A 24,737-nucleotide genomic window follows, 5' to 3' on the forward strand; every position below is an offset into this window, starting at 1 on the left:
AAATCCAGATGCAACAACCTCAATACAATCAGAACTTGGAGGGAAATTGGTGTTGGCCTCTCTCTTTGAGAGAGAGTGAAAGGTCTGGGCCCAGTTCACTGCAGTATGTGCTACTGAGAGTTGAGGGAAAAAAATCCAGACGTTGAATGTTTTATTTCTTATTTATTCTTGTGTGAAGGCTGAGGCATTCATAACATTTATTCAGTCTTACAAAAACGTGCAACAGGTTTATGTGGGATTTTCTTACATTTTATAAATTTTTGAAGTCTGATAATCTTTAGTTTGTTTACTATGCCAGTAAGGTTATTTGAAGAATAATTTCCTAGCGGGTCCATTCTTATGTAACGTTAACAAGTTACTTACTCTTCAACAAATTTCTCATTTATAATTACAAAGAGGACGACTATTGATCGCTTTTTTCATTTTCTTCTGACATTTTGCAACAAACAAAAACACTACAACTTTCAGTGTAATGTTGGGCAAAGTCTCTGAAATCAAGGATTTTAGGCTTCTGGAATCATGACAAAAATATATATCTAAAGATTTCTGGCTATTAAACTCCTTTTTGTAACCATGATCGGTGGCTCAGTGAGCTATTGATTTAAAATACCTGGAAAGTCTTTAAAATTCTTGAACTTTTAAAAGTTTTAAAAGCTATGGGAAACCTGCTCTGTGGTTTTTCAGTAAGTGGGCATAAATATAAATTTACTCTCAGTGCTAGTGCCCCAAAACACCTTTCTTGGTTCACAGAGTGTTGCCAAAAATATCTGAACAGCTCCAGATTACATTTCCAAAAATATTTTCAAACAGCAACAGTGATTACTTGGATCATTGTGTAGAACAGCTGACCCTTCAATCATTGGTTCGACCAACTTTTCAAGTTCCAGTTGAACCTACTGCAGTGTGCTTCTGTTTTGCTAAATTCTCCATTGGAACGTTGTTTTAATTGTGCTTCAGCGATTGGCTTTTTTCATGTGAAAGAAAAATTTGTAAAGCGAAATTCTCTTCCTCGGATAAAGTCTAAGAAGTCCCATATTATCCCAACAGAACAGCAGCGTGAGGCAGCTGAACACTATCGGGCAAGAGCTGCTTGCTGTTGTGTCAGCTGGTGTCGACAACCAGCACTGGGAGCAAAACAACTGTCCCCATCTGGAATAAAGCTGGCGACAAATATCTCTCCAGTGAAGCACTCAGCCAATTGGCAGGGCTGAGCAGTTGTTGCTGCTTTAGTCAGTTAGCTTTAGCTGCAGCAGAGGTCACTTGGTGCTTCACATTCTCTGTGGAAACAAAACAGCTGGTTTCTTCTCTGTTGAAAGTGTTTGAGGATCCAGTCGTCTGAAATATTGAATCGTGTTATTCATTCAAGGATCTGCCGTTGAAAATAGTGCGAGTTAATGTTGTAGTCAAGACCAAGACATTATCAAGACTAGAGAGTAGCAAGATGGAGACAAGACCAAGACATTTGGGGTTCAAGGCCAAAACCAGACCAAGACTTTATGTATCAAAGAAAAATGGCCAGTGTCTTTTTTTCAAATTCAAGTTTGCTTCTAAATTGAACAGCAACATCTCTTTTCAGCAAGATATCTTTTTGCTATTTTGCTACCTGCTTTGAACCATTTTCAAAAAAACAACTTTGCTTCATAAAATTTAAAAAAATAAAGTAGGAATGGGGCGGGGCGGGGGGGGGGGTCAATCTGTGTATCACAAACAGAGCGTAAAACGGCAGCAGCTGGATTCTTTTCCAGTCTTGACAGGTCTTGAGCAAAAATCCCGAGGCCACCCAGTCTGAGACAGAGACAAGACCGAGACCCTTAAGAAGTGGTCTTGAGGCCAAGACCAATCTCGACTACAACACTCGTGCGAGTGAGCCCAAAGTCTCACCAAATGGTTTCAGTATCTCCGTTTTCCTAAAAAAGTATTTTTGCTCTCATGCAACTCCCTACAAAAAGAGGCTGGAGTTGCATATTTGAATTGTATTGAAATAAATTGTGGTTGCTGAGAATTAAAAAAAAAAGAAAAAAAAGAAAAAGAAAACTGATTGCACTGTGAGGCAGCAGCATCTGTGTGGGCCGGTTCCTTTTGGAAAGTCAGGCAGGAAAACGGCCAGCTGAACTCATAGATCCGACAAATTGAGAGCAGAAGAGGAGCATGAGGAGGGTAGGATCTTGTTATGCCGAGGGAGCCTTCATTACTCACAGCCCTCACTTCTAGCCATGGGCTTTATCTGTGGGCCTAATAAAGTGCAGCAAAACATATTGTGCAGCAGACTGCAATCTGGGCTCCTTTGATTGGCGATGAAGTTAAAAAATGTGTCTGGGGGGGTTTTATGGAAGAGGAGGTGGGAAAAGTGTCGGCTCAACAGATTTGTCACCATTTTCTCTGACGAGGAGTCAAAGGGGCGGAAACGTTATGGGTGAAAAAAATCTTGATGCTCAGGTCGATGGGTCGTTGACCAGCTGTTGACGATAGCCATACAGTACTTATTGTGATTGGTGGCAAAGCTGCAGCCTCACTCACACCCGCAAGCCCGAACAGATCTGGTTCAGTAGGGTCGTTCGCGGACGAACCGGTTCTGAGAGCCGGCTCTTTGCAGTGAAGGAAGGGAGCCGGCCTCAACGATGGACATTTTTCTGAACACAATGGTCCATATTCTGTTACCCAAAGGTAACCGGACTCTTGGCATGCAGGCTTTTCCGTTACTTCAGCCTTCCGTTCCCTAAATAAAACAAGAGCTCAAATCAACGAGTCACTACCTGTGGCATCAACCAGTGCAGCACGGTGTCCAAAGCATCCAAAACCTCAGCGTAATACGTCTGGGAAAAGACCCAAAGGAACACGGGGGGGATTTGTAGGGCACTGTAAAAAAAAAAAAAAAACGCAAATGAGATTAGAGGAATTTTTTGTGTCACTGAATACAGGCCAGTCTGTTTGTCACACAAGTGAAGTCATTTAATTCCAGCACCAAGCAAGCGTTCTGTTGGTTCAGTGGGTGACACTTGACACGCGACACCCCTCCTCCTCTGGCCAAAGCCACTAATGAGTAGAGAAAAGCCTTTAGTGCCTCTCTGCTGCTCTTTTAATGAGGAAACTTTGTCTGGTTCGGATAAAAGGGACCAGAGCTCAGCATCGCACGCCGACTGCCCATCTTTACCAGCCTGCACTAGCTTCCTGTTGTTGTTGTTGTTGTTGTTGTTGTTGTTGTTGTCATCATTTGTTGTTTTTGGCCATTGAATACACCTCCCATTGTGCAGTCAACATGCCAGATGCCAACGGAAGAACCATGAGAGCTTAATAGTTATTGGTTAGCTAAATTGTTGTATATTCTCTATGTCGCCCCCTTGATGATCAAGCTTACAAATCCGAGAATCTCTAGTTTCCTATGACGACTCCCTGCTCAGAAACCCAACTGATTGGTTGATATTGACATTGCAGTTTCTCACTGTAGGCATCAAAACTACCTATGAATGCACAACAAAAGTGTGAAATAACTCAAACACGTTTTATATTTAAATTCTTCAAAATAGCCTCCTTTCATAAAAAGCATGTTTAGAGTTATTGAACGTGATGTGTCTCAATGTATTTAACGTACGAAATCCCTTTTTTGTTGGTAAGAACCAAAGAAAGTGCTTCTTGTATTGGTTCCCCATCCTTCCCTCTCAGCTTCAGTCTTCTGCTGCCCAGCTTCCTTTCTGGAGATGGAAGAGGAGACTGTGTCATTTCCTTTCACCAGGAGTTGACTGTGAATGGTTTCTGTGCGGTTCAACACTCATCATTCGGCACAAAGGAGTATGAGACTATTGGATTAACAACAACAACAACAAGAAGAACAACAACAAGAAAAATATATTTTGCAGTTCAAGTGAAACGTGAGCTGTCACATGGTCCGCAAGGCTTCCTTATTGATTACAATTAAGGCACATCTGTTCCGTCAGATGCTCGAAAGACGCAGGCAGCTGCTCCCCTCCCCCCACCTCCCCAGAAACGGGAGCACGAGGCTCATTTTCACATGTTCTTTGACTGATGTGTCTGCTCGAGAGCGTAAATCAAGATTCCAAACGAAAAACAACCGATATAATGGCTCAATTTGTCAAAGGAACGCTCGAGCTGTTCTTCCTTTTTCACTTTTGCGCCCAACTTCCGATAAATTGCAGAGATCAGACGCTGACTTGGAGAAAAAGACGCGGGTGAAGACACAAACAAACGAGTGCTGGCGCTCCCCCTGCACCGCAGCGGCGCAGCTCGCTGGCACCACCTGACAGATTGTTGTGCAGCTGGAGCCGAGTCACCTTGTTGTCATGCTCAGATTCAGGGGTGGTGGGGGTGGTTGGGGGTGCTAATGTCGGGTGGTTGGGAGGCGGTGGGAGTTGGGGGGGGGCAACGCCACAACACCACTCTCTCTCGTCGTTTATCCCCCTTTGGATGTGTTTTTTGTGTCGTTGCGTCGCTTACATCAACAAAGTGTCTCTCGCCGCCTGCTTGTTATTCCTTCCTCACTCCCATCCACCGGCGTTCCGTTGCCCTCTCTCTTTTGTACCAGGGCCACCTCCATCTGTCACCGCAGGTGTGTTTTTGTGTGTCTCTTTGTCTTTGATGGCGCCGGTGTGAATTTTTGCCCCTTTTTCTGTTCTTTGTTTTTGTTGTTGTGTCTCACAGATGTTGGATGATAAAAGAGAAACTCGTCCCCCGGCGGCTCTTTCGAACAAATCGCCCATATTTGATAATCACGCGAAACATCACACTGCGTATTAAGTTTGTTTGCTTTCTGTCATCGCGAGCTGAACCGCTCCCGTTTGAAACCCCGGCAGTGGAATTCTGCTGTTGAAATGTCTGCATTCGTTTGTTTTCACAGCGCTGTTGTTGTTGTCGTCGTCGTTGCTGTTTTTTTCTTAACAATTATTTCAATATTTAGCTTACATTTTTTTTTTTTTTTTTTTAACATTATGTCTGGCTCTCCATTATTGAGAGGATCGCTGCTAAGACATTAACATGCAGGCCAGGTCGCATAAAAAACCCCCCAAAAAAACCAATAAAAAAGTATCGAGCATATAATCAGAAATAATTGTAATAATTCAGCTCAGCTTGGCAGATTTGACAGACAGAATGTTGAGTAAGCTTTGTTTTGTAAAACTTTTGGGGCCCATAACTGTCAGAGAAGATGCTGCAGCTGCAAGTTTTTATGCCTGCTTATATTTTGGCAGTAATATCTCATTTTTCTGCAGCTGGTTTTTGGGCAACATCTTGCTGGGAGTTTGCCTCACCCTCAAGGTAACAGGCTTGGTTGGATGACTGGACCATAGCAGGAAACTCTCATCTTTATTAGAGTTACCGTCACGGTTACATGGCCGCTGTATTTATGGATCTTTCACTCACTTCTAGCTCAGCTTTTTTTTTTCTCTCTCTCTCTCTTTTTTTCTTCTTTTAACATGGATGTAGACTGTATTGTCAGAAAGCTGTGGACGTCTGATGAGTTCTTCTTTGTCTTTGCATTGCCTACGATTGCAATGGACAATTACAGCTGTCTACTGATTTGAGATGGACCTGCAATATTCAGATTTAGTCATCATTCATTCATCATCCAATATGTCTCAGCTATGGCCTAGATGTTACACAATAATTATACTCATTTATAATATGGTAATTGTTGGATGTGTCTCCATTATGGGACAATAAATCTAATAATAATAAAGCTAATCTTATCTCATATCAAAGGGGTGTATTTTTAAGAAGCCGAGTCAAGGTTTTATTTTTCTTTCTTGTGTGAAGTGGCGAGCTCACTCTTGTGGTAGCAATCATTATGCTTGCTGCTAATGCATTGCACCGTATTGACACCCAAGTGATGTAAGCTGTAAGCTGCTTGAAGAATACTAATGTCTCTACTTCAGCAACTAATGAAGATTATAATAACGATAATGAAGAAGAGGAAAAACACCCAGCACGGGTGGTATTGGAGATTGATCAGGTCTGCATGTATCTTTTTTCATTAACTGGAGATGTAATGGAGACTGAAATGTACAATATTGTGGTTATTAAAATGTTCTTATCCTCCAGCGAGAGTGGCTATTTATTTCTGGAGTATCTTTATGTATATAAGGCTGCAGTTGCTTTGATGGGGATCAGCATAAATTATTCCCTATTATGAATTCCTTTAATCAAAAACTGAATCCACTGCATGTCTGACATCTCTCTCTCCCCCTCTGTCACACACACACTCTCTCTCTCTCTCTCTCTCTCTCTCACACACACACACACACACACACACACACACACACACACACACATATATATATATGCTATAGTTGCTACAGTAAAGGGTTAGTAAAATGATGTAATGGCAATTCTCAAACAAACAGTGGTGGGCATTCCACAACTTTAAACAAGAAGACTGTTGTAATAAAAATTGTCATTGAAACATCACATTTAATGCTGAATGTATGGATCATCTTTAGTTATCTGTGACATGATTTTTGCTGTTATTCAAATTGTTTGAGAAGAACATGTTATGCAACCAGTGCTAATATACAAACAGTTGGATCAAAAGGTAAATACTGTTGAGGTTAACTTTTTGTCATCATTAATACGACTAGTTACTAATTGCTAAATTGTAACCTAGATAGATTTACACCCTCAGAAAGCTTTTTTATTCCTGTAAATATGATAATAAAATTATTCTCCATCGTCTGTTCTCCTCATGTCACATTATATCCACTTGGTTGTGCTGCTTCCAGTGTTGTATATCACAGTGGAGATTTTATTCAATCATGTTTAAGTTAGCTTATGTTGTCAAGTTCTATGAAATCTGCCTGAGGCCTTCAGAATGCAGGCTTCTGTGTACCATAAGTGAACGACACAGTTGCGCTAACCAATCAGATCTTGAGTCTGCGACTCCAAGGCCAGCTAGAAGTTCTGTCCTGGACGTGTATGTGTCCTGTGATTGCACAACACTGGCAGCCTGAAAGACGGAACTAAACAGAGATCCATTAGCTACCAATGCAAATACATGATGGCTCGAGGAGAAAGTAGAGATTTTCTTCTTTTTTTTTACAATTATGTGCCACATTTGCATAGCAACTGCACCAGCATGTTCAATTGTTTTGCTGTTGCATACTCTCAAAAACAAATGTACAATAATCTGTTTACTTTTATTTTCAATGAATAGTTTGTGTCTTCATTGCCTCATTGGCGTCTTATATTAAATGAACAAACGTCTTTAAGCTCATATAGCGTACTTTTGGAGGACTTGCCCTGGAAGTGAAGTGTAACTCGACTAGCCTATATTGAAGTGATTTAATGAGTAAGTGTGAATCTGTAAAGATTCTCGAGCCGTGGTGTTTTGATGGTTGATGGTTATATGAGGTGTATTTATTTAGTTTGGACTGATTGTGACGTCAGTGAAGGCCGAGGCATTAAAATGCACCGTGGACCGCACTGCCTAATTGATGATCTGGACAGGAACAGCATGTCAACCACAGAGAAGTTCTCTAGCTGCTGGCACACTTTGGACCAACGAGTTCACCCACCGTGATGAGCACCCCAAAATACCTGCTTAGCAACCAACCAGATAAATAGCAACAATGACACACTTGAATAGCTGCAGCGCTAGGTTAAAAAATTGATTCCCCCCCCCCCCCCCCAGTTCTTCTTGAGGCTCCAAGTTTCACCTAAATAGGCAGGACCAGGACTCTCACAAGTTTTCATTCGCTGTGAGTGATCGCCACCTTCTACCTTCGCCACCAACTTGGATTTCCAAGTCTATTTACGACCACTGCTCGCACAAAGGCACTAAATGGTGTGACTGTGATAAAGGTGCAAAACACAAACATTATAGCTGATTATATTCATTTCTAATGTCAGAATGTGAGTGACAGTCCAAGAGGAAAGTTTTGTCTGTTTCTGGAGCTCGCGGCGGATTCCCTGAGGGCTGCGGAACTGCGACGAGTGACAACTGTAAAAACAGCGAGTGCAGTTGTGCTTTGTTGGCGGCAGCAGCAGTGAGCACATCTGGCTTTGATCACAACGCTGATGGTGGTGCGGAGAGTGACAGGGCAAACAGAGCGATGGAGACAGCTTCTCAGGGGAATCATTATCGCGTTTAGTAAGTCTAATGAGAGAAAAGGTTCAGCACCTCAGCTAACTGCTGTCCTTGTTTAAAAAGCAGGATCTCAGAACAAAGGCGCCAGAGCCTTTGCAAGATTTAAGTAAGAATAGGCACACTTTGCACTGCCGTTGTAATTAAAATGGTAAATAAGTCTCACAAATAGCATTGCTCTTGATGCTTTTAAAAACGAGACGTATCGCTGTTACTTACATGCTTCTTACTTGTGTACTCACAGTCCAGTTTATTAAGAGAAATATTCATCGACGCTTCAATAAACAGCTAATAAGTCATCCACATGGCAGACACTCAATGCATTTATGCGTGTCAACGTGGTAGAGAGGACTTGCCGAAGTTCAACGCGAGCATCAGAATGGGAATGAAAAGGGATTTGAGTGACTTTAACTCTCTCAACACGCAACCCCAAAAAAAAATCTCAAAATTTTTGTATGTCCCCAAAACTATTGAGGTAGTAACTTGTAAAAGTTACTTTCGAAGAAATTCAGTATATGAAACCAAGTCAAAATCTCATCATATATACACCTTGGTAAAGTATTTGACATAGTCATATATTCAATATAAGAGTTCTCAAACAAGTAGAATATTCTTTGAACTATGTTTTGTAGAATGAATACTTATTTTGGAAAGAATGGATTTAAATAAGAAAAGCTGAAAAAAAAAATAGGTCAATGAAGATGGGGTGACATACTTTAAAACAAAAAGTGTCCTCACACCTGAAAAAATAGGTCAATCACAACAGGGTGGCCTACTTTCAAAAATGGGTAACAACCAGCAATAGCTGTGAACACCAGAAGCCAGCCAATCAATGGCCCTACTCAGGCAATCCAGGGTGTGGTATGAGGTTAACACTACAATTTGGATCTTCCTAACCCAAACCCCAAGTCTAACCGCAACCCTAACCTTAACTCCAATCCAAATCCTAACCCCACCAAAAATTCTGGTAGTTTTTTTTAGTGAAAAAAACAAACAAAACTTTAAATACCCCAAAATTGACTGAATGTACGTCCTGTGATAGTTTAGCATGAGACAGAGTGGTAGAATGAAAAATCTCTAAATGTCAGAAAATTGAAAAATCTACGTACAGTACGTTGTAACGTTGGAGGAAAAGAACATTACTTAGCCAATGTTTTTACATGAGACAGAGTAAATTTCAAGAAGAAGATGGTAAATGGACTTGCACTTATATAGCACTGTGTAGCACTCATCAGTGTCCTGAGTGCTTCAAAAAGGTCTCCTTCATTCATCCGTTTATAGAATCACAGTTGTAAACCAATGGGCGGCTTCTGCTGCCATGCAAGTCTGTACCAGGCCCACTGGGAGCAATTAAAGATCAAGGGACCAAGGATACTTTTACATGTGGAGAGTTGGATTCTGGATTGAAACCAACAATCCTTCAATCGCTGGTCGACCTGCTTTACCAAGTGAGCCACACATCTTTAATAGGTGGAGTTGGGACTTGGAGAAGGGACAGATTTCAGAGGGCCAGAGATTCCAAATAAGGGGAACAAAATTGCTTATAGGTGGAATGAGTTGTTGGTTTTCATGTTGCTGGTGATGTACAAAGTTCTCCTAACACTGGATATGCAATTGGACATCGAATCAGCACTGTGTCTGGACTGACGAGGGACATCAATGGCATGAGGGAACAAAAGTTTCTTCTATATGTATATATGAATGCACATTTCTTTGAAGTGCTCTTTGACAAAATAATTAATACTTAAATAAATACATAAATAAATAAGCTTTGCGATCCAACCATCAAAGGGCTCATGACAAAGCGACTTTGAATCAGATCGCTTGTGTCTGCAACTCGGTCACCATCGGTTATCGTGTGTGTAACCAGTGTGCTGTGCCTGCCCTTTAAAGATATCAAATAAAAACACAAAACTATCGACCACAGTGAGTTTCAGCCTTGGCAAATGATAAATGATTTATTTATATCCTCTCTGCTAAATATTTTGCACATTCTGACAAAAACGCCTGTGTCTACATATTTGTTAGGTCAAACAATGCGTGTGAAACTTTTTGTTTGTCTCGTGTGACGGTCGCGACCCTCAGTGTGTTCCCCTAGTAGATCAGCTTTGTCATTAGTTAGTGTGTGTAAGGAAGTTCACGTGTCTTTTAACATGTGCAAACCTTTGGTATATCAGGCCCATAACATTTGTAATTATACTTCAAGTGGCTCAATGTGACATCATTTCTCTTCTAGATGTAGTTTGAAACTGTGTGTGGAGCAAAGCGAACCAGCTCCATGCACATCCTCTACAGGCTCTTTTGTCGCAAGCGCTTAGCCTCCACTGCAAATGAAGCTACAACATAATGGGATCATCGCTGTTTTCTGGACAATTTCTAGTGACACAAGTGTGTAGAGAATGTCTCTCTTGGTACTTCTATTGTCTTTTTCCGCTGCAAATTGCATAATTTCATTTCAGCTCATTTTGGCTGTTGTTGTTAACATCAGGCCGTGTCCGTTCGGTGCTATTTGTTGCGTACTCTCAGTGTCGGGAGGGGGAGGAGCTACTGCTCTGAAGGCAGGAAGGAAGAGGTGATTTACCTCCATTAACATGACTGTGCAGCCAGTCTGGGGAGAAAAGAAGCACCAGGGGAACAGCACACACGGGGTTGCAATGTGATAAGCTGAATGTCTCGCGTAGGCCGTTTTAGAAAACATTTTCTTCCTACAGTGAGTTTGCATCCACCTGCGAGACGAGAAAGCAGGTTAACACTTTTTTTGAATTCAGTCTTTGAAGGTCAAAGCATTTGTGGAGATCTGAAAAGAAACAAGGGGGCGAGGGATCGAAGTTTTCACCCACTGAACTTCACCACTTCAGTCTATTCTCCAGTGGTGCATTCAGAGCAAAGTTTACAAAAGCTCAAGGCGCAGCTCTATACACAGCTAGCATGTGGTCCTGGTCTGTTCCATGCACTACATGTCTCTTGCAAGGCAGTGAAATGAACCACTGCACACGATTTCCAAAACTCGCCTGCAAGTCGCTTGAGACGCATTTCTCCAAACATTCCTGCTGCTCCGCGTCTTTGATACATAATGAATATAGTTGTTTTAAGCCAACACAGGATTGTGTAAAAAGATTAGAAATGGTTTTAGCTCAGCTCACAATAAACCCAGTAACTGCGTAATGTTTGCCTCAGACCCAGTGAGTCTGATGATGTTCACGTGTGCACCAGAGTGGGCATGATGGATTAATTTTTCTCAGTGATGCAGAAGTGTAATGTTTATTCACCTTCCAGACATGCTGTGGTGTCAGCACATCCACCGCCTTGTTTCAGAGGGAGAAGACTTAGGGGCAAAACGCTGCTCTGCTTCTTTGATCATCCTCCCAAAAAGGGGTTATTATACTCCTCAAAATGGCAATTTGCTGTTCTATTGATACGTTCTGGAGGATCCTCACCTGTTGCAATCTTAATGCCGGCAGAAGATATTTATGTGGAGGCAGCCGGCGATCAATAGGGTACAAGTCTCCTTCTCTACCGGGTGAGTTTCTGCTCCCTGCCTGCTGAGAATCAGCAGGCATTACACAAACCAGACAGTCTCCTCCTAAAGGTCCCTCTCGCCGCATACAAATCCCGAATCGCTCCTTCCCCGCTCCACCACTCTCTGCCACATGCGCATACCTCCCCCAGGACAGACAGCCAGACAAGTAGATAAGATTTTAGTAAGTCCTTGGCAAGAAAAGAGATTAACATGGAGAGCGGCACATTGTCTCTGTGTCCATGTGGTGACGTGCCCAGAAATGTGTTTCTGCGTTTTAAGGCTGTATTTTAATGCACTCTCTCACACGCGAGCGTAGAATGTTCCATTTCTCGTAGCCGTGTTCAGCAAATTGCTCAGAAGGAACCAATGTCCTATTTCCCTAATGGAAGAATTAAGATTGAAATAAAGTTTAGGGCCAAAGCGACATGGGCAAGAAAATTTAACAGGTTTTTCTCATCTGATGTTCAAATCTTCTGGTGTTTTGAAATCTCTTTGAGTTGGGGAACTCGGCTCTGCAATGTTAATCAGCTGGTGAATTAATGAATTCATGGCTTCATTAATATGTATGCCTGTGTCACATGCGCCTGCAGTTTGATGTCAGAGCGATTAGAAACAAGCTGGACAGTCGTTTCGCGACAACTGCCAGGGCCCGACATAATTGTTGCAGCAAAAAACAAAAAAAAAACAAAACATGTTTTAATTCGAAAAAAACATGATTATTAGCAGGGAATGACCAGCAAGCTGAGCAAGTAAAGCACATACACACATACACACAAATTCAGGAGCAAAATGCATGTTTGTCCTGGATGGAGGCCAAGGCATCAGAATATGCCCCGACCGGTGCCACACATGGCTACACCGATAATAGGGACAGAAAGGTTGTGGGGTAAATGAGCGGTTGAGACTGGTTGACAGAAAGGAGGGAGGGTAGATCCTGACATTCCAGTGGGCGGGAAGCCCGCTGAGCAGCCCATCGCTCCATCCATCATTTGAGAGAAATCAACGCTTGCGAATGCTAAAAAACAGCATTTGTGCGTGTGGTGAAAGACCAGTGACATAAAGACCTGATTGCTCTTTCAATATGAATCGTGCTATTCAGTATTTGTGTGTTATTAGCAAGCGATGCAATGAATATATTTGTCTGGCAGGTCTGTGTTTTTCATGCCAGGCAGACCAGAGTCACCTTTGATTGTTACCTTTGGCAGATTCTCCTGCTGGGTGATTTGAGGTGTAGGGGCTGCGAGAGTCCGAATCACTCTCCCACTCGTTTGAGCTCGCAGCTTCAAGCCGTCCATCTTGTGGATGGAAGCACCACCGGCCTCATCCAGCACACCACTGCCTGACACTTTATCAGCGGCACTGAGGTGCAGTGTTGATTTCTTTTCGTCCAAGGCACCAACATTTTGTTTTTTTTTTGTTTAAAAAGAGCCAAACATCGGTTTTGATTGAATATAATGTATCTTTTTGTACGATGTTAAATAGCAGAAGGCTATTTATGTCTGCACTGATTCCCTACTGTCAAATGTTGTGCATATACATTAGTGTATAGTGCCTACTTTGCTCTGACTTTTCCTCAGCGTTCTGGAAAATGTGTTTGGCAAGAACAAAAAAACATTAAAATGCATAGAGGTTAGGTGGAAGTTGATCCAGCTGACAGCAATGTTCCACAGCTCATACATATATTAAAGATAAATCTTCTCCTCAGTAATACTTGAACCAGTAAACTCATAACCCTGTATAAAATCCCACTGACTCCAGCAACGGACAACAAGATGTGATAATCTGCATACGCTTTTGGAATGTAGATAGTTTTAATGCAGCAAAAACACTTTCCTCATCTTTTTTTTAATGTCTGAACTTAATTCATACTAGTTTAAACAAATTGGGACTTGTTTAAGCATGATAACCATTAGCTCGAGGGCTTTGGTGGCTCATGTTCATCATCGTCAATGTCGTTATCTTGTGTTACATTATTATTAGTCACCATCTCTTTCTATAAAGAATAAAGAAAAGCAAAACTTTGCAGCAAAGCTTAGCGTAGCCACATTAGCCTGGGTGACTCTGTGATCACTGAACTGAGGTATTGTGGGATAAAAGATAAAACTGATGGTCCTTGAAATGTACCTTTCCTCTTGTAATTTCACTAGACCACTATGTCAGAGCTGAAGTTGGGAACGTCTCCTTTACCAGGAGAGTTTGTTGAAAAGAAAGACTTGGTTACCCTCAATTCAGATGGAGGATTTTTCTGGCGGAAAAAATGTATTTACTTTTACACTAAACCACTTGAGCAGGAAGCGTTATCTTTATCATCAAGTGGCGTCTGCCACAGTGTCAGGAAGAGGAACTCCGTTACGGAGAGCAGGCATTAGGACAAGTTTTGCAACCATTAACTGCACCTACCGGTAAACAAGAAGAACAACACTCACAGACTGTGCGTGGAACGTCACTTTCACACAATAACAGGCTGTGCTCCTCTGAAGATGCTTGAGACAGCCATAACTTCAATAATAAATAAGTTCCTACCAGCTGCGGCCGTCATGCCAGGGGTGCTGCTCCAGGCGCTCTCCTTGCATCCATTGCAAGCTGATGTTTACTGCTGTTGTCCAGTGCTGGCTTACTTCCTTTTCTGAGTTCATAGCCAACTGCATCATCCAAAGTTTAGCCAGATGTAAATGCAGGGATCAGATACAGTATGGGTAACTTTTAAAGAAAGGGTAAGCAGTCGGTCCAAAATATTAGATATAGGCAACAAAATAGGGTGTCAAAAGATTGGTTGCATTTAAAGATCTGGTAAAGGCTATTAGTTATCAGCTGTTATTTTGTTATTGGCTTCTATAAAAAAAACAATCTTGTCTTCAAATGTGTGAACGGCTGCAGCAAATTCAAAAGTGCATGCAGTAATGAGTACTTATGTGTACATGGACATTGTTTATAGTCTTTTTTCTCAAATTTTTCAAATTCTTATTATTCATTCCTCCAATAATTTTATTCTAAAATTCCTGCTGCTCTTAATTGGGTGAGCTCGGGAAATGTTTTCTCTTCCTCTTTTTTTCCCCAGGAAGCTGTCGACTCACACTAGACTTTTAGAGGGTGCATACCCAACTGCGCCTGATAATACCCACTAGAAAATGTGTTTAAAACAAAAACAAATCAAAACAAGAAATTATTGGTTATAACGTTTGTGACAACAACACCAGAACACACATAACAAACACATTTGTTGTTTCTGCAGGATGTTTTCTGGTGGGCTGTTCATAGATGTGCTGTATGAGTTTCAAAGTCAGCCTACAGTACAGCATAGCCTTCCGGTGCATTTTGGATAATAAGATAGAAAAGCAGGAACTGGGTCCAAGGTCAGTAGAGGAAAACAACTGCATGGCCGTACACGAACGTACGTAACACTGAGCAGGTCAACTCGTATTAATGTCTGGGAGTTCTACATTGATAATGACAGCTGGCAGTTTTTACCCAAATCCAGTACTACAAGAACAGCCCTGCCAATGAGGGAGTCGACTGAGAGAAGTGCCAGAAACTGGATGAGGTGTCATAAAGTTTATATAACCACCCCTCCGGACAGGATTTGACCCATCTGCTTCTTCTTCTTCAGGACCGCCAACTGACAATGCTGGTCATCCTGAGCAGCTGAGGATGTGGGAGATCTACTCAGATCTTTGCGATGAGATGGTTACTATAGCGGGTGCATTTTTGGAAGATCATATAGTTTAAATATCGATGGACACAATGCTCATGTCTGCGGTCTCCCGAATTTTGTGAGCGTCCAGTCTGGCCAGCAGAAATGACAAATGACTGACAATCTCAAAGCAAATGGAGATAAAAGGGTGAAATACCAATTGTTTGATTATGACATTGACGTAATTACACCTGTCTGCTTTCCTATTTATTCTTTGAAATAGTGCCTAGATTTAGTTGACTCTAGTCAGTCTGGTTTTTCCCCATCACCAAATTTCTCCTTGGTTTTACTTGCACCAAATGTGCATTTCAAATTATGTTTTGAGGCTGCCATTCTGTCAGCTGGAAGTCAGAAGTACCCATTCAAATATATTCAGATCTGACAGCTAGAGGAGAGAAAATTAAGCTCTATGCAAAATAGAATCCACATTTGTCCTGCAATGAAGACGGCCTGACTCCCAGTTTATTCAGTCATAAATGGAGCTCCAATTAAAAGAAGGAGCTTTGTCTTGCACAAAAGGAGAAACTAGCCTCATTTACAGTACCAACCCATTGTTATCTTGACAAGTCATGACGGATGAAGAACAAAGCATTACTGTATAACAGCCAGCCAGTGACTAGGGGGATGCTTGTGGGGCAGTAAAAATAATTTTTTGACATGGAACTGATGAATATGTTCCTGCACAGAAGCAATTTACTGCCGACTGAAATAACATAATGCTCCTGGCTTACAGAGCCTTTCTCTGCTCAAATCCTCCTATGAGTAAGAAATAGGGCCTTTGGGGACTAACTCGCGCTCACATTGATGAAAGGGCACATTTGTAGGTTTAAGGTACTTTGGAGGACCATATTTATTTCCTTTCACGCGTCAAGTGAACAGGCGTAGCTAATATTAAAATTGTGCAAGATGGAGCTGACGTGTGTGGTTCTAATGGACTACACTGGTAAACAAAGGGTATTCAGGGGCTCACCTTAATGATATCCCATGTGGGGAACATTGCTGTGCTTTTCTTATGACGGCATGTATTCTCATTAGGCCACAGTGCAGTGCCGCTGTTCGGAGTACACTTACTGCCTTCCAGGTGCTGTCAGGCCAGAGGAGACGAGCCAGACGAAGTAAGCAGAGTTGACTGGCCTCTCTCGCACCATTAACACGGCTTGTCGGCCAACAGTGCTGCACATATGGTCAGTGGGTTCCCAGGTGGCTTGGCAGACAGACAAGCTGCACTTAGAGCTTCCATTGTCACCCCTGTCAACGAGCTGAAGGTGCCCACACATTCTTGGAGACTGGCTTTGTCCATCTGCTTCACATCCCTGTAAAGGCAATAAAATAAATTAATAAAACAGCAGACAGACATATCACAGCTGGCTTTTGAGATTACGAATAATAAAATATATATTTTTATGTGGCCCCTTAAGGGATGAATATTTGAAAATGAAGGATACTATTTGGAATTGATTTGATGAAATTATACTATTAAGCGAAATTAATTAATTGTGATGGGTGTTGTATGAAGTACATCAGTACAGACACAGTCAAGCTGATGGGGAGGAGGCAGAATTTGTGGTCAGGGACAGAAAGCTTGAGCTGGTTTACTGGGAGGAAGAGGAGTGCTGAAAAGTCTCGCGTGGCAAAGAGCAATCTGGCTGAGGACTGAATGTGGAGCCTGTGAATATACTGCAGGGGACACACATTTGTGTCGAGGTAGCTTGGTCTCATCAATATTTAGGTCGGGGCAGTCCTCACTGCATTGGACTGTGTAGACCACATAGCTGAGGGTTCTGATGACTCCAGACAATAATTTACAATGAAATTTGGAAGTCTGCACTTGCACGCTTGTGTTTTGGAGTTGCTGGAGCCAATCCCAGCTGATAAGTTGCCAGTTCATTACAGGTCCAACACCAGGAGACAGACAACCATTCATGCTCTCACCTCTGAACAACTGACCTGGTACAAGTTTGTAATTCTCTTGCGGTCTTGCGGCTCCTTGGTCTTTGCTGTTGTTGCAATGGTGGTTCTTATGTCGCTGTCGATATATGTCTTCATTGGCCCAGATGCTGGCCTACCATGAAATCATTAGCAGCTGCACCAAAATGGAAGATGGCTGCATCACGAGTCCCTGTGTACTGATGGATTTGTACCACATTAAATAGGTCATTAAAATTGTAATTCAGATTAGCAGCAGATTGAATGCAGATGGATGAAGTAATTCATTATTAATGTGGAAAATACAATTACCTGCAGTGATCCCACAGACACAGAAATGATACATGTGTCTCCCCATTAAGAATTTACGCACAACAGCTTGAATGCATCGATTATTTAAATGTTCACAACCACCAAGGCTGGCCAGACTCAAATGTCAGTTGCTATTCAGGAAATACATATAATTAGATCATGCACACACATAGTCTAGTTTTAGTGAACAAGTGCAGAAAACAGCATGTAGGTATGCAGGTTTGCGAGTAATCATGCAAGCTGTGCATGCAAACCAGTGCATAATGGAGATTTGATAAGTACTGTAATGCAATTATTCAGATTTTACTGGTGTGATCACTAATGATGTTTTTTTTTCATCAATGGAAGGTAAATCCACTGTTTAGACAGGAGGAAGACTTCTGCCTGGGCAGTAGAGGTCTGGGAAGGTTTTGCCTATTAGCATTAACAGCAGCAGGCTTGTTCTGTTGTGGTTTGTGTGATAATGACCAGAAAGGATGTTGTAATTTGTTTGTCAACAGTGCAAGAAAAAAAAAAAAAAAACTTCTTTCAAAGAAGTTTGGAAGTAATTTCTGTTCTCCCTGGCCAGGTACATGGCTTTTTACCCGTAAATCGTATTGTTGAATTAACTAAAATTACAGCGATTTATGAAGTTGAGTACTCATGAATAAATCTGGAGAAACCAACTCAATCAGGCATTCGTATCATCAGAAGACAGAGTTAATAACTCATCTGAAATGCTCATTAAAGTGGTGCTGTAAAGAAAGTTGAAGCTTGGGCCTTAGAGTTCTAATATCAAACTTGAACTCATATTCATTGCGGCGCTGGCTCATATTGAAAGTGCAGAAGTGGTCCCATTGCTGCTGTCAGATCAAGTTGAAATGGCCAGCTCTGACGTACAGGCTGTTAACTACATTCTCAGCACAGTCTGCCCTCTTAAAGCAAAGGGGTGCAGAAGTGGATTCACCTCCTCAACCAAAAACAAGAGTACCTAATCATAGTAATTCTCATGCCAAAGGCAGTTCACTATAGACAATATGTTCACATTATTAGGCAAATATTTTAGGGTGACGGGGACGTTAACTAGCATGTGTAGCGGAAGACAGAAAGAAGATAAACTTTCTGACAACTGCAGAACTATTAATAATGATCTATCTCTGGGTGATGTGCCTGTTGGAAAACCCAGACGTTTCCCTTATAAAGATGGGAAAGCCAATGCTCCCCTCCCCCCTGTGCAGTCAGATACAGAAAGTGTTCTGTTCTGCAGAGGTGAGAAAGTGGCTGAATTATGTTCATACAATATAGTCACAGATTTAATCTGGAGTGGTTGAACCTTTCGTTTAAAACAATAATATTTTGTCTGACATAAGTGTTTCTTCATAGGTACAAAAGCATCGGTGCATGATATCGATACCAATGATATTGGCTCTGTAATTTAAGGGTATCAGCTTACTGCAAAATTTGCAATATCACACACACCTAATTGTTTCCTGTGCTCTTGTATTATTTAATCAAGTGCGTAATGCAATGTAATGGCTTTACATGAGTAGGAAGATTGGAAAGGACCTTTATACCAGCGCTCTCAGTATGGAGGCCTGGGAAAGCTGCAAAGACAAATAGTTTCCGGTGCGTCAGCTTATTGTTACTCCCTTGGCTATGCAGCTTCATGCCATGTCTTGACAGCAACACAGGTGCTTTATCTCCAAACATTCCTCAATTGCATAATATTCTCAGATGATGAGAAACTACTTTAGACAAACACAGAGAACACAGCTGTGTGCTACAGGTGCAAAGCAGCAAGAGCAGACCAGCAGACACAGGCAGAGACGCAAACATTTACCAAGTTAAAATTCTAATGGAAATCGCATTACACTGTCAGTACTGTGACTCCTTTGTGTTAAGAAATTATTACTTGTCATTACTTGAGCACACACATCCTGATTCATAGCTGGAAATGTGGACGTTAGAGGACTATTGATTGTGGGTGGAGTGCTAATTATTCCCTCCACACTCTGCTGCACGAAGCCCATTCTCATGCCCGGTTCTGCACATATATGGGAGGTGCTTTGTAAGAGCAACTCACGTTGTGTTCAGATTCAGAAGCACACGCTGGGAGAGCAAAAAGAATTGGAGAAAAAAGAAAAAAAAACAGGAGGGGAAGATGTACGGATCACATGGCTTGGACAGGTTTTGAGACAAAAAGAGTAACAGCAGTTGTGTATTATGACCAAAAATATAACCAAGACAGATTTATTATTTTGAAACCAAATAAACCCAATAACTTGTGTGTTTCCATAGTAAAAGGTCAGTTTGTCAGGCTATGAGTCACATAGTGTAGTTTTGGTTTTGTGAATGGAGACAACTAGAGAAACCGAAAGGATGTACACTTGTGTCACCAACACACCGCTCGCACAATGGGCTAAACTGGGTGCAAATGTGTAGCCAGCATGTAAACAGGTGGATTTACGACTTGTCATCAGTGTCATTCCCACGGCTTCCTGGCAAACTCGCCGCGCTTGAACTTCTACTGCTGCCTTCAGGGACACAGCAAGGTCAGACTGATTTCCACCGGATGCGTGCGCGGGAGAACCGATACATTTCTATTCTTGTCAATGTCTGTGTTTCCACTGCCTGAGTTTTCAGTTGTGATCTTTCACAGCTCTGGCGATCCAGAGCCAAAAATACGCTGGACTTCTTTTTCTGCCGGAGCACCGGCACGGCAGCTCAGCTCAAAATAGGTTGTTTTCAGTAGCACGTGATCTCTTCTGAAATTACACTGTTGTTGGGAGAAGCACTTTTTTCCCCCTTCCATTTAAAAAATGATTTTTGAGAATTTAATTTGAAATATTGTCGCTGACTGCAGTCAAAGTACAAAAATCTTTCCAATGCAGACTAAACAGCAGCTCAGACCTTCAAATCTTCAATCAAAGAACAAAATATCTTCATAGCTTTGTGGTTCTGTTTCAAACAACTCCTATCTCGCAAGCGTTGGTCAATTCTTTGACAATCATAGGACCTCAATGGTCTTGCCAGTCCAGCAATGACCTGCACTTCTTACGCATCCTGGGGGGAATCAGAGGTGACCCTCAGGTCAATGGGCAGCAACGAGGTGTTTTTCTTCTGACCACTCAGCAAGCTGGTTAGCAGAATGACATTCTATTATTAACTCTCTCCCTGCCTTTCTCTCTCTCTCTCTCTCTCTCTCTCTCTCTCTCTCTCTCTGTCTCTCTCTCTCTCTCTCTCTCTCCCTCTCTCTCTCTCTCTCACGCACAAACTTAACATTGCATCACCGTCAACGGGCGCACGCAGACAGACAGCCGTACTTGCTCTTGCTCCCAATAAAAATAAGAAGAATGAAGACTGAGACGGAGCTTCCCACTGTGGCACTTGGGGAGTTTGGGTAATATTCAGACAGCTTTGCCTCCGGCAATGAAATCAAACAGAGGCTCCCCACAGAGTTAGATGGTTGGTATTAAAGGCTGCTTTTTAGTTGTCAGGGTCAGCCCAGAAAACACCTCCCCCCCCTTACCTATGCTCGTGAAAAAAGAAAAGAAAAGGTAGTTGAAGAGAAAAACAAGAAATTGGCTTGTTTGTCTCTGTGATGCACTGCACTTTTTTCCCCCAAAGCAGTTAGTGAAAAAGTTGCTGCCCTTGAGCAAGGTAAAATAATACTGAAATCTTTATTCCTTATTAAATGGATGAAGATTTTCAACACTTTGCTATTGCCAGTCATGTTTTAATGATTTCATTTTCACACACAGCCCGGTTTATTCTAATTTAAATGCATGTTTAATGACTTTTATTGAGACGGACATTGCGTGTCTCAATTACACAGGTTATCTTTAGTACAAGACATTTGTTGTGTTGTCTGTTTCCTGCTTAAAGTCAATTTCAGAATGATCTTATCACCTTATCTTACTATCGTAGAGGAGTTTGTGTCTCCTAATTACCTCTAACTTCATCTTAGTAGAGACACTCAATGCAGTCAGGTCCGAGGTGAGACCAAACAGAGCACTGCTCAGAAGACCTCCTATGATGACTGAGATAAATTGATATATACAAAAAACTATTTTGTTCAAATGAATACAAATTTTCTCTTCAGATCGGGACAATGTGTTCTGTCAAGTATACTCAGAACATGGCCAAACCCGAGATGCCTGAGCTTCTGCAGGTTGGAAAAACATCCAGGAAATGAGTGACAGAGAAGGTAGGTGAGGTGGTCTGCATCAGTCAAGCTGATAACACAAAGAAAAGTAGCTTCTGATAAAGGTTAGATTCCAACATGAGCAATGCAAGCTCTGAGAAGAGGTCAGGACTGTCAGGAATGCTGCTGAGAAAATAAAAACAAATATGGTTTTCATTTCATGTTCTCTTCAGCCAAAAATAACAATGGAGCTTCTACACTGGATGATCTTGGATGATTTGCATAATACGTCCCTACCAAGATTGATAGCCCTGTTTTCCTTTGTATGATAATATTATTTCAGACGACCTTTGATAAATTTTCAGGCCTTGTTCAATGTGTATTTATTTACCCAGCAGTGAGGTCTGTGTGGCTTTCGCTGCAATGCACACCAAGGCATCACTATTAATGTTAGCGTAGTAATGCAATAATTAAGCAAAATTATAGACTACTTTTTTTTGTCTCTAACCTCACCTCACCTCCCACTTTATATCCTTCAGACCAGACTGATTATTGTAAGTGGCACCTGATCAGTTGGGTTAACATTTCATTGGTAATAAGAAAACATTTTGATTGTAAAACCATTAAAAGAAACCTTAAAATGTAAAGCATGTATTGGACTTTGTGGGATTTGATAAACTCTCCAGTATAATTGATTGTCTCGCTGGAAAGAGCAAAAAGTGTCTCCTAATTGGTGCGAAAAGAGAATAATTATTTTTTTCCACATGAATTATAATGGACACTGGTGCCCCACAGTTAATGTGGCTTTTTACTCTGAAAAACACATTAAGGGAGTATATAATGTGCTGCCAGATAGTGTGGCTTAAGTGATTAAGTGATATAGAAAATAAAAACACAGTGTAAATAAAGCTATGAATATATATCCATAACTCCACGCTCATAGAGTTCATTTTGTTGCCGCTCAGTTGCTTCTGTAGCATTAATCCAGAAAAGGATACACCTCTGTGAACCGCAGGGCTGTGAAGCTCATACCTCACTGTATAGAAAACATATGATGGGGCCCACATGCATGGTAAACAGCTGCTCTGCGTTGTGGGAACGGGTAAATCTCGCAGATAGCTCTAAGTATGGTGTCGCTTTCCAAGTGTTTGCACAGTTGAAGTGATTGCACGATATCACCCCATCCTTCATGCTGCTGTTTTTCACTGAAGCCCAATGCCGCAACTCTGGTTTGAAAATAAACAAGTGTTTGGCTCCGTTTCTAAGACTTGGTGCCAGCGGTAAATGTTGCTGGAGGCAAAGCATGTTTTTGGGTCAGCAGTCCACGCCAATTTTGTAAGCGCTTTGGGGGAATGTCTTGACAAAAAACAAACATGCTCGACTTTAAGACAATCTATTAGAATAGTTTTGAAAGTCAAAATTCCCTTTGACCAGAAAACGTACAATCCATTCAAAACTGTCAAAAAGACACTTATCATGTACTGTTTGACGTTCCTCAGTAATGTCTTAATTATAGGCTGATGGAAACAAGCAGCGTGGTAGCCTGGTGCTCCTCTGCATTGGCTAGGGTAAATGTGAGAAAGAGTTTGTGGGTTCTATCCGCTGGTCTTTGTGCAGACCTTACTGCATTGCCTGCTCCTCTCCCTCTGTGCAGCTGCGATGCCACTCTGACAAAGGAAGACAGCGTGCTCCCCACTACACACCCGGAGAAGAAGCTGCGAATGTTGGTGTCCATCTTCTTCAGTTTTCTCAGAAAATCAAGGTGCTATAATGTATTGTAGCGTGTATTGTACTGATGTCAGGGACCATCTCCACAACTCAACTTCACCCTTATGCAGGCAGAAACAGAGAGCAGGGTTAAATGAAAAAAACACATGATGCAAAAGCCCCCACAGCACAACACATCAACAGAGAATGACAGTGGGGGGATGGGATGGGGATTCTGATCTGTCAAGTGTTCATAGCTGCTATGACCCCGCCACCACCATCACTCCCTGGAGCCAGTCACAAAGCTGCAAGCAATGTCTCAAGAATACTGTCACAGGAATCCCTCACGCATGCACCCACTTTAGTACTGATCTAATGCTTTTTTATGTTAGATATATATATTTATTATTATTATTATTATTATTATTATTATTATTATTATTAATAAATTTTTTTTCAAACAAATTTGTTTCGTTGAATTGCATACAGCTCTGTCTTGATGTCCAGGTAGGTTTTTGGTAGAAGCATCATTCCTTCTTCTGCAAGTCAACAAATTATAAAAAAATATTTTAGGTAGGCTTTAGAAAAACTTGTTTTAAAATGAAAGCTCCAAAAAAAAAACAAAAAAAACAACAGTCACTGGTGTGCCCTAAGCATTCAGTAGTCAAACTGCAATTTGGTTTTGGCCACCAGTCAAAGATAACAGCTGCACATTTTGCAGGTTCGGTGAGCGCTGCCAGCCCCTAGCAGATGGTTTCTCCTATGAGAGGGGATCATAATTACAAATGTCTGGGTCATCTTGAAAGCGAAAAGGAGAGAAGCCCAGGAAGATGGACCAAATGTCCCACATGTAATACAGCCTCCAAGCTCATTCTTTCATTCAAGAGGTTATCTATTTGTTTATAAACAACAACAACAAGTGGGAGAATTTGATGGCGTCTTTAGCGGTGGCAGTGATTGTTCCTTTGACAGGATAACCAAAGGACCTCCAAATCAGGGCACCTTCTCACTGGAGATGAAATGTCAGACAAGCGTACAGACATGCAGGCGCTGCCCTTATCCGTTCTTGCCTCTACATTGCTCTTTTAGACTTGTTACGTGTAACCTTAGGGCATGTGGACACTTAGGATATAACAATGTGTCACTCCCAGTCTAGACTTGAAGCCCTGTCATTTCCTTGGTATTTATAACATAGCCTGTGGTCATCATACAGTGGGAGTTGCCCATTAGCAACTGACATGGCTGTTACGGCTTTACTTGCATCAGTGCCTCCTGATGCCCAGGGCAGGAGCAAATGATCTGCTTCTCCTTTTAAAGATCTGTATTGCTTTAAAATTGCCAAGCAATTGGCTAAGCAATGCTTTTTTGATCA

Source organism: Nelusetta ayraudi, unplaced genomic scaffold, assembly GCF_046127955.1.
Source record: "Nelusetta ayraudi isolate G7.1 ecotype Tasmania unplaced genomic scaffold, CSIRO-AGI_Nayr_v1 ptg000005l, whole genome shotgun sequence".
Classification (NCBI taxonomy): Eukaryota; Metazoa; Chordata; class Actinopteri; order Tetraodontiformes; family Monacanthidae; genus Nelusetta; species Nelusetta ayraudi.